The sequence below is a fragment of the Natrix helvetica genome (assembly GCF_964273705.1).
Source record: "Natrix helvetica genome assembly, chromosome: 4".
In the NCBI taxonomy this organism is placed as follows: Eukaryota; Metazoa; Chordata; class Lepidosauria; order Squamata; family Natricidae; genus Natrix; species Natrix helvetica.
Genome location: NC_138550.1, coordinates 23,673,435 through 23,683,588, shown reverse-complemented (window position 1 = coordinate 23,683,588; position 10,154 = coordinate 23,673,435).

Here is a 10,154-nt window from a genome sequence, read left to right as displayed (position 1 = left end):
CGGAGCCCAGGTGGGCAGGCGAGGAATGGCGAATAGAGGCTGGCAAGGGATCCCTCAAGGTGAGTGACATCGAGTTGGCCACACCCACATAGTCACATGACCACACTCACCCAGCCAATCATTAGGCAAATTATATTAGTGGTTCACAGGATTTAAAATTATGAATTTAGCCTTAGTAACTTAAGGAGGTATAAATAAAACGTGACAAAGAGAGGAAGATAATATGAGGAAATGTAGCTCCATTGAACTAATGTCTCATTTCCAAATGTATAAGTAAAGGTAAAGGTTCCCATCACACATATGTGCTACTCGTTCCCGACTCTAGGGGGCGGTGCTCATCTCCGTTTCAAAGCCAAAGAGTCAGTGCTGTCCGAAAATGTCTCTGTGGTCATGTGGCCAGCATGAGTAATTGCCAAAGGCGCATGGAACACTGTTACCTTCCCACCAAAGTGGTTCCTATTTTTCTACTTGCATTTTTATGTGCTTTTGAACTGCTAGGTTGGCAGAAGCTGGGACAAGTAACAGGAGCTCAGTCCGTTACACGGCGCTAGGGATTCGAACCGGCGAACTGCTGACCTTTCTGATTAACAAGCTCAGGGTCTTAGCCACTGAGCCCCCCTTCAAAAGTATAAGCCTGAATAATTTTGAAAGAAGCCATAGACGATTTAACTTCACAAGGATTTGAGGCTTCTAGGCAATATATGCACAGATTAAGAATAGCCCAATCCAGAGTGGAGACAGTACAGGTAATCCTTGACTTAGAGCAGTTGGTTTAGTGACCATTCTAAGTTACAGTGGCACTGAAAAACAGTGACTTACCACTGTTTTTCACACTTACGACTTGCTCCCCATGGTCACATGAACAAAATTCAGATGCTTGCCAACTGACTCATATTTATGACAGTGGCCATGTCCCCAGGTCATGTGATCACCTTTTGCAACCTTCCAACAAGCAAAGTCAGTGGGGAAGCCCGAATTCACTTAACAACCAGGTTACTAACTTAACAACTGCAGCGATTCACTACACAAACGTGGCAAGGAAAATCATAAAACGGGGCAAAACTTACCAATTATCTCACTTAGCCACAGAAACGTTGCCCTCACTTGTGATCATAATTTGAGGACTACCTGTATTGACTGAAGAAATCCTTTATGAAACCTTGACCTTAAGTTTGGACAAAAACAAAGCAAAAGAAAGAAATGAAAAGACAACAAGTCATTAAGATGGCTGTAGGCAGGGGTGGGATTCAGCCGGTTCTGACCGGTTCAGATTCCCAGCAATCTGTTGGCCCCACCCACCCATCCTATGTTTCCTTTGTTTGAAGCCCAACTGATAGGCGAAGCAGAGCGGATTTCCACACCTCAGCTGTTTTACTCACCGGGGCTGTAGTAAAAGATAAGTTTTAGAGATGTTTTCAAACGCAAAGTGCACACTCAGCGAACCAGTTGTTACACTGGTTGAATCCCACCACTGGCTATAGCAGTGTTTCTCAAACTTGGTGACTTTAAGTCCTGTGGACTTCAACTCCCAGAATCAGCTGGCTGGGGGATTCTGGGAGTTGAAGTCCACAGGACTTAAAGTCACCAAGTTTGAGAAACACTGGGCTATAGGTACACCAGCTAAACTTTGCCTTTTCAATAAATTGGATTAATTCCCAGAAATCCTCAGATAGTGATGACTAGGTGGGTTTTCTTGTGGGCACGCCACATGCACATGCTTGATGCACACTGCACACACATGTGCAGTGCAATAAACATTGTTCTGCACATACGCAGAAGCAAAAAACAAGATGGCGGCACCATAGGCGCTGCCAAGAGAACCTGTTCAGGGGTGTGGCAGGCCTAGGTCGCTGCCGGTTCCAGCGACCCAGTCCACCAAACTACTACCAGTTCAGTCAAACCGGTCTGAACTGGTAGGAACCCATCATCCTATGTTTCTGGAGAATATCAGATAGATCTTGCTATCACCCTTCCTCTTAATTCCCACCTCTTAACTTTCCTAAAAAGAATGGTGGGGTTGTGCTAATTAGGACTTGATCAGTTGACAGACACATCTTGGCATGTTTGTCTTAGTTCCCAAAGTTATGTTCTTCTTAATCCAGGAATGTGTCAGGTGAGTCCATGAAGTATTGTCTAAAAATAGTCAAGAAAGGTGGTCATGAAGATACAATCAAAGCTGTCCCCATTTTAATGTGTGTTGATAATTACACTATTATGGGTGCTATCTTGACTTTTTTTAACCCTGCAGACCAGGGGTGGGTTCCTGCCAGTTCTAACCTCTTCTATAGAAGAGGTTCCACAAATCTACAGTGCCATTTAAAACCGGTTCCAGCTCCCTCCCCCCCACCTGTCCACACATCAAGATGAAGAGCGAGAGGAGGAATTCTGGGAGTTGAAGTCCACAAGTCTTAAAGCTGTCAAGTTTGAACACCCCTGGGTTTTTTTTTCTAAAGGGTTAGGGGTGCAAGGGTCTTGACAGCTTTAAGACTTGTGTGCTTCAAATGCCAAAGTTTCTGAGCTAACATTTGGGTTGCTAAGCAAGAGCGTTGTTAAGTGAGTTTCACCATATTTTACAAGTTGGCCATGCCCACCCAGTCACATGGCTGGCAATCCATTCCCACCCAGTCACATGGCCAGCAAGCCACTCCCACAAAGCAGGCCACACCTACAGAAGAGGTTCTAAAAAAAATTGAAATCCACCACTGCTGCAGACATTTCTGAAGTGTGTAAACACACATCTGGATCATTCTTACTTTGACAATGCTCAGTGTTATGGAAGGGCTTTTGGGTGGTTACTAGAAAAAAAAGTATTTAACTGAGATGGGATGGACGATACAGAGTTGGAAGGGACCTTGTAGGTCATCAAGTCCAAACCCTCCTCCCCGCCCAAGCAGGAGATCCTACACCATTTTTAACAGATGGCAGTCCAGACTCTTCTTGAAAGCCTCCAGGGATGAAGCTCCCATAACTTTTTGGAAAAGAGGTTCTCAATCCAAAATACTAAAAAAAAAAAACCATTTATGTGAAATACCACTGAAAACAATCAAGCTAGTGGTAAATGCAGCTGCTTTACATATGTAGAATTCTACTTCTGCCAACAGGATCTCCCTTTTCCATAGAGAGATTGGACCAGGTTTTAGGTCCTAGATCAACTAGTAAACTTTATGGTTTTGATTGCATTGGAACCTGAATCTATCTGCAGCATATATATCAGCTCTCAGTCTGTGTGAGCAAATTCTCCAGTGTCATATCATCTCATGTCCCAAGAGATGACAAAGACAGGGCCCACAACCCGTTCAATCATTGTTACCTGAAAAGTTCTCAGAATAAAAGAAAGTTGCTAAGTTCACTGCGTTTATGCAAACTAACCTATAATTTAAACTAGCAAGCTGCTCCATAGCACAGAATATTAAGCAAATCTGATGCCAGAGAGCAGGAAAATGAAAATAACGTAGAATTTATTAGGGTCCCCCCTTCCATTCAAGGACATGCAGAAAATGTTGCCCAAATACAAGTGCTGAAACACAGCACATCTGAAAGCGAGGATCATACTGAAAAAAGCTAGTAAGCATACTCTGCAGACTGCAAGCCTCACTGATTTCGGTGGCTTCACTCAAAGAGGGAATCCAATAAAGAGAACCTATGAGTGCAACACTTCTCTCCTGACCTGAAGGGATTGGGAAATAGGTGACAAGTTATGGATTATGCTGTTACATCATGTTTTTCATTGCCTTTTTACAACTAAGTCTAGGTCAGCGCCCATGGTAAGCCTTAGCATTGCTTGTAGACCACAGTGGTGACTTTATGCCACCAGCCTAAGCAACATATATTTGTTTTCCAGGAGGTGGGGGTGGAAGAGGGCTCCTTGACTTGAAAGGGGTTCTTTTGAGTAGACATGCGTGGCTCAGCGCCGGAGCCCTAAAGCAAAGCCTCAGCCAGCATGGTATCAGTGCAGTTAGAAGAGAGGACTTGGTCAGGGGAGATGAAAGTTCAAGGTCTCATTTCAGCCAAGAAACTCCTTGGCTGAACAAGGACTACAAGAAGGTTGTTGTCAGGATAAACATGGGTAGGCAAGAGAGAGAAAAACATGAATCCCACCTTCAGCAGCTTGAAAGATACTGTAGGTGTGGATAAAAAGTTTTTTTTTAAGTTTGGCTGAGTAAAATCATACCTTATTGTTTGTTTGGTTTATTCTAACTCTTTTATAAGCTCTGAAATACTAAACAGTTGCATTTATAAGGATTGGGGTGGGGGAGTGGTTCCTTTAACCCCGCTTTACTGCTTTACTGAATTAACCATATCTGGTTTGTTGTTGTTGTTGTTAGCTGTGAAGTTGTGTCCAACCCATCACAACCCCATGGACAACATTCCTCCAGGCCTTCCTGTCTTCTACCATCCTCTGGAGTCCATTTAAGCTCACACCTACTACTTCTGTGACTCTATCCAGCCACCTCATTCTCTGTCATCCCCTTCTTCTTTTGCTCTCAATCTTTCCCAGCTTTAGGCTCTTCTCCAGTGAGTCCTTCCTTCTCATCAGGTGGCCAAAGTCTTTGAGTTTCATCTCCAGGATCTGGCCTTCTAAACAGCAGTCAGGTTTGATCTCCTCTAGGACTGATCGGTTTGATTGCCTTGCAGTCCAACCGACTCGCAGGAGTCTTCTCCAGCACCATAGTTGAAAGGCCTCAATTCTTTGGCATTCAGCCTTTCTTATGGTCCAACATATCTGGTTAGGTTAATATAATAACCTGAACTTTGGTTTGTGCTACACTATCTGAATTCCCATAATTGCTAAGTCACCCACAAGCAAGCAGCATTTTGGCTGAGTGTCATGTGTGAACTTTTTCCAAGATACATTTTCTTCCTCATTTTTACTTAATCCACACACCATAGATTTCAAGTTAGACTATTAGCTTTTGTCAACTTTTGTGTCTCTGTGTGTCTGTTTTTGGGATCTGGCATCCTGGAACCGACTTAACTAAGAATAGACCTCACGGAATCCAGTGATGTTTTCTCTGGATAGATTGACTTCCATGCACACAGGAGCATAAGCCAATGTCCTCTTTCACCTTTGCATTACAAAATCCCCCCAAGTTAGGAAAGTAGAAAATGCGATGTATGCGTGTGTACCCACAGAGACATTCAGATTCCTCACATGCAATTGCCCAAAATATGCGGGGACTCTTCTAATACAATCTATCCGTCAGTCCAATTATCTTGCTTTCTCCTTTATTGCATCATCCAGTGCACAGACACTAAGATCTGCTTTGCTCCGGCAGCTTATCGGGGAAAACCGATTGCAAGACTCGGCCTTTGGTCTTGAGGGCGGGTGATGAGGGGGGTGGGTGTTGATGTTAGAAGAAAGCCCTAAGGTTCCTCCCCTCCCCCCCTTCAGCAAGTAAAACAAATTGTCTTGCTTTCTTCTCCCTTTTTCTTTCTTCCTTTCTTCCTGAACTACATCCTGATGGGCAGCTTCTGAATGAGAGATTACTTTCGTTCCTTGGTGGGATAAATGCACAACCTTTACTGGTATTTGTTTGGAAGTGCTCTGGATTTGCTCCCACTCAGGAAATAAGACACAGTGCAAATGCATTTCTTTGGTCTCTGGGCTTTAGGTTCCCACCTAAACATACATATTTTATGGACAGTGCATTGACTGGGTCAAGTCTTTTTTAAGCCACTTAAACAACAGTAATACCAATAAATATGTATACTTCAAATCTTCCAACTTCAACAATATTGGTCTTTTTCCATAATCCTTTATCGTTTTTCCAATAGCTCATTTAAACATAAATAACATTTCTTTTTGCCTTATATTTATTATCCCCTGCTAAATAATATCTTTTAATAGTTTTTTAAATGACTCATTATTCCACCGTAACGTCAATGTCCCGAATGTGTAGGGTTGCTAATAATGACAATTATTAACAATATTTAATCAATCCTGGGAATATATTTCGAACTCCCCATAATTTCTATTCCTTACTATTTTAAATTCACAATATACTTTAACACAGTATTAATGTTATTAATACAATTACATTATCTATTCCTAAATTCCCACCTATTAATCTTTATTTATTGGAGTTATAACCAATATATATTGTCTATTAATGTATATACTACTATTTTACCTATATATCAAAGGCCAAGACCCCTTCTTAAAATGACAATACTTTTCTCTTTCAAGTATTTTTGCTCCATGGACTCTGTCCCTCTGTGTAGAGAACTCCAAACCTGATTTAAATAAGCAGGACAATTTGCAAGCATTCACTTTCATAACCAATAATCTGTTGTGAAGGCTGTTCTCTGCTGGATTTAGATCTCATTTTTCTGCCCAGTGATAATAGGTGAATATATTTATAAAGGCGGAGATTCAAACAGCACTTAAAAATGTGTAAAAATCCTTCCTTGTTCAGTAAAATAGCTAAAGGAGGAGGAAAAACGAGAAGAAAAGGGATGGAAATTGTAATTGGCGTTTCAGTCTGCTCTACATGTGGCAAACATGGAAGATTTTGCTTTTCACAATTTTGAATGTTTTGTGGGGACATTCATGACATTTTTATCATTAAAATGGGTCTGGTGGATAGCAATTCTTAGGAATCTGATTATTTTTCTGTACAGTAAGAAGAGACCATTTTGACGCCCATCAGATGTTTTGGACTTCAGTCTCCAAAAAGTGGGTTGGTCAATTGTTATGCAGAAAGCAAAAGTCAGGATTGCTAATCCTACTTCTTCCTTTGGTTGTCTTTCCTTCCTGATTAAGTGGCCAGGTAGATTCTATTTCCAATTAAAGCAACTTTCCCCAATCCACCCTCCAGATGTGTAGGACTTTAATTCCCATCCATCCTGACAAGGTAGCTAATAATGAAAACAGGGGGTATCCTGCATAGCTGGAAAGTAAGAGGCAGGGAAGAGCTAACTTAAAGCTATAAGTGCCCCTCTCTGCTGCCTTTTTTGACTAGACTCAACCATTTCCCCCAAGTAGTTTGATGAAACTGCCCAGCAGCATTTTTTAGGAAACTACGGTATCAGATTTTTTTTGAGGGGGGGAAGCCCCAAGGTGAACATACCCTAAAACCTCCCCAGGAAAAATCCTGAAGGTTTAACCTTAGCTGTATTGAAACAAGAGGCTTGAGCAGGAGAGAAAATACTTCTTCTCACAAGATGTTAGCTTGTTTGGTTTCAGCGAATGACTTTAGCATGTTGTGTGAACCCAATTCCCTTGGTTATTTAATTATTGCCTGAAGTCAGAAAAAGTATCATTTATCAAGATGTTGTGAGAATGGAGGTTCAGAGCAGCAAAGAAAGTTGTAGCAAATTTAAGAGTGGAGGCTTCTGGAAGCCAGAAGTCCCCCATTACCATCAAGTGGCTCCCAGTAGATATTCAGCAATAAGTTTAGAGTCCTTAACCTTCTGTGTGTGCTAGCCTTATTTATCATGACCACATATTCTGAATACAGGCAGTATTGATGGATTAACCTTGCTTTCCCCAGAGCCTGGGTCCATATTCCCAAATTCCTTCCTTAAACCATTGCCCTCCAGATAGCTGGCAAAGGATTATGAAACTTGCTTTCCTACATATCTACAGGACACTAGGCTTGAGGTAGTGCTCTAGATCAGAGGTCTTCAACCTTGGCAACTTTATGAGTTGTGGACTTCAATTCCCAGAACTCCTCAGCCAGTGCATGCAAATGCAGGTTTATTTATGTATTTATTTATTAAATTAATATGCTGTTCTTCTCATTATCCAAAGCAAACAGATTGGCTGATTTTAATATTTTTTTTAATATATTTAATTCTAAATATAAAAGGCCATACAGCTTAATATAGACCACGGACCAACATAATTTTCATTTTTTTTAATGAAACAAGCAAATAATAATACCCATTGTCATTGGGGCACTTGGTACCATGTCCAAGAATTTTATAAGATACATCAACAAATTGCAGCTTCCTGCAATAACACCAGCGGAACTGCAAAAAACTGCGCTACTCGGAACATCTTATATTTTAAGAAGGTACTTGATTGATACCTAGGACGCTGTCAGCAGCCCGTATCAACCATTAACACCAGTCAATGGTATTTGTGATGCATTTTTGAATGTTCAGTTGACTGAGTTTCATGTTTAATGAATAAATAATAATAATAAGGTTGAGAAGATTTTAGAGAATGAGAAAGGCAAGATCTTGTGGGACTTCAGAATCCAGATTGACAGGCACTTGGCCTACAACACACCTGACATAACAATAATTGAAAAGAAAAAAGTATGGTTCATTGACATTGCAATACCTGGTGATGTACGAATTGAAGATAAACAGCAAGAAAAAAAATCACAAAATACCGGGACTTGCAAATTGAGGTTGAGCGACTGTGGAAAAAGAAATCTTGTGTTGTCCCAATTGTAATTGGAGCCCTTGGAGCAATACCTAAAGGGCTACCTCGCTATTTGGAAATTCTAAATTTACCTGACTTGAACATTCTGACTCTACAAAAAGCCACCCTACTTGGAACAGCTTACATCCTTCAATGTTACCTTAACAGTTCCTAGGTCCTTGGTTAGGACTTGAGCTGTTGAGCTACTAACCAGCCCCAAAGGCTGTGAATCTCACCAAATATTAACATAATAATAATAATAATAATAATAATAATAATAATAATAATAATAATAATAATAATAATAATAATAATAATAATAATAATAATAATAATAATAATAATAATAATAATAATAATAATAATAATAATAATAATAATAATAGAAAATGTTCTTCCCAAGCTCTCTTTCATTTCCTGCACGCACAAACGTGTGTGTGTGTGTGTGTTCCTTTCCATTAGCACAAAGTGGCGGAGCGCCTTGGGGACGGGCCGAGACTGCCAGGTGTTCCTCTTGGTTAACTCCGTGACCTGGTCGCGAAATCCCAATCGCAGCGTCTCTGGGCAAACGAGATACAAAATGTGACTTTGATATGAGAATGCTCTTTCGCCCTGCAGGGCTTCCTGGAGCAGACCGGCTTTTGCCCTTTGAAGATGCGCGAAGCCCCCTCCTCCTTTTCTTCTCCCCCCCCCCTTCTTCCTCCGGGCCAGCGCCTAGCCAGATTCCCTGGTTTGCTTTTATACGTTAACTTTTCACCTTGTCTCGGGCGTCGGGTGCAAGAGGCGCTCGAGCGAGAGACAGTGGCATCTACACACCCAGGCATGGCGACGTCTCCCAGTTCTCCTCCGGATAAATCAGCTCTGCCCCCTAAAGTGGAAATATTTCCCCCCATTTTCCACACACTTAGCACGAGCTGCGGTGTTTCTTGCAAGCGGGGGGGGGGGGACACTTTCTTACAGGACTTTCTTCAGAGTGGCAGCCGGATTAAGGGGGAGGGGGGAGAGAAAAGCTTTCTTGACGTATGGCAAACCCCCAAATAAATTAAGAGAAGCCTGTTAATGTTCGAAATTCACTCATCGGCTATTTTATTTTATTTTAGTTTTTGTAATTGGGGCCGAACGCTTCCCTTCCCGCTTCTCTGGGATGATTCTGTCGAATGATTATTAATGAGCAAATGGTTTTAAAATCTGAAGAAGTGCTTTTAAGAGGAGGGGGATCTCCTGCAAGGCTCTAAGCAAGCCCCACTTTGAAGTGGAGAACAGGCGCTGGCCAACTTTCCCTTGAAAGCAACGAGATGTAGGATAAGCCAAGCCGGATAGGTAGCCTGTCAGGTTCCCTCATCAAATTCTTTTCCAGAAGTTATTGGGTTTGGGGGAGTTTTCTCCCTCCTTCGGTCTCTCCCAATATCTTCGTTTTCTTTCTTTCTTTCTTTCTTTCTTTCTTTCTTTCTTTCTTTCTTTCTTTCTTTCTTTCTTTCTTTTTCTTCCTTCCTCTTCCTTTTCTTTTTCTTTTCTTTCTTTCCTCTTCTTTCCTTCCCTTTCCTCTCTCTTCCTTCCTTCCCTCTCCCTTCCTTCCCTCTTCCTTCCTTCCTCCCTCCCTTCCTCTCTTCCTCCCTTCCTCCCTTTCCTACTTCTTCCTTCCTTCCTTTCCTTTCCTATTTATTTATTTATTTATTTATTTATTTATTTCTCCTTTCTTTCCTTCCTTCCTTCCTTTCTTTCTTTTCTCCTTCCTTCCTTCCTTTCTATTTTTTCAAATGCCACCTTTACACATGCACAG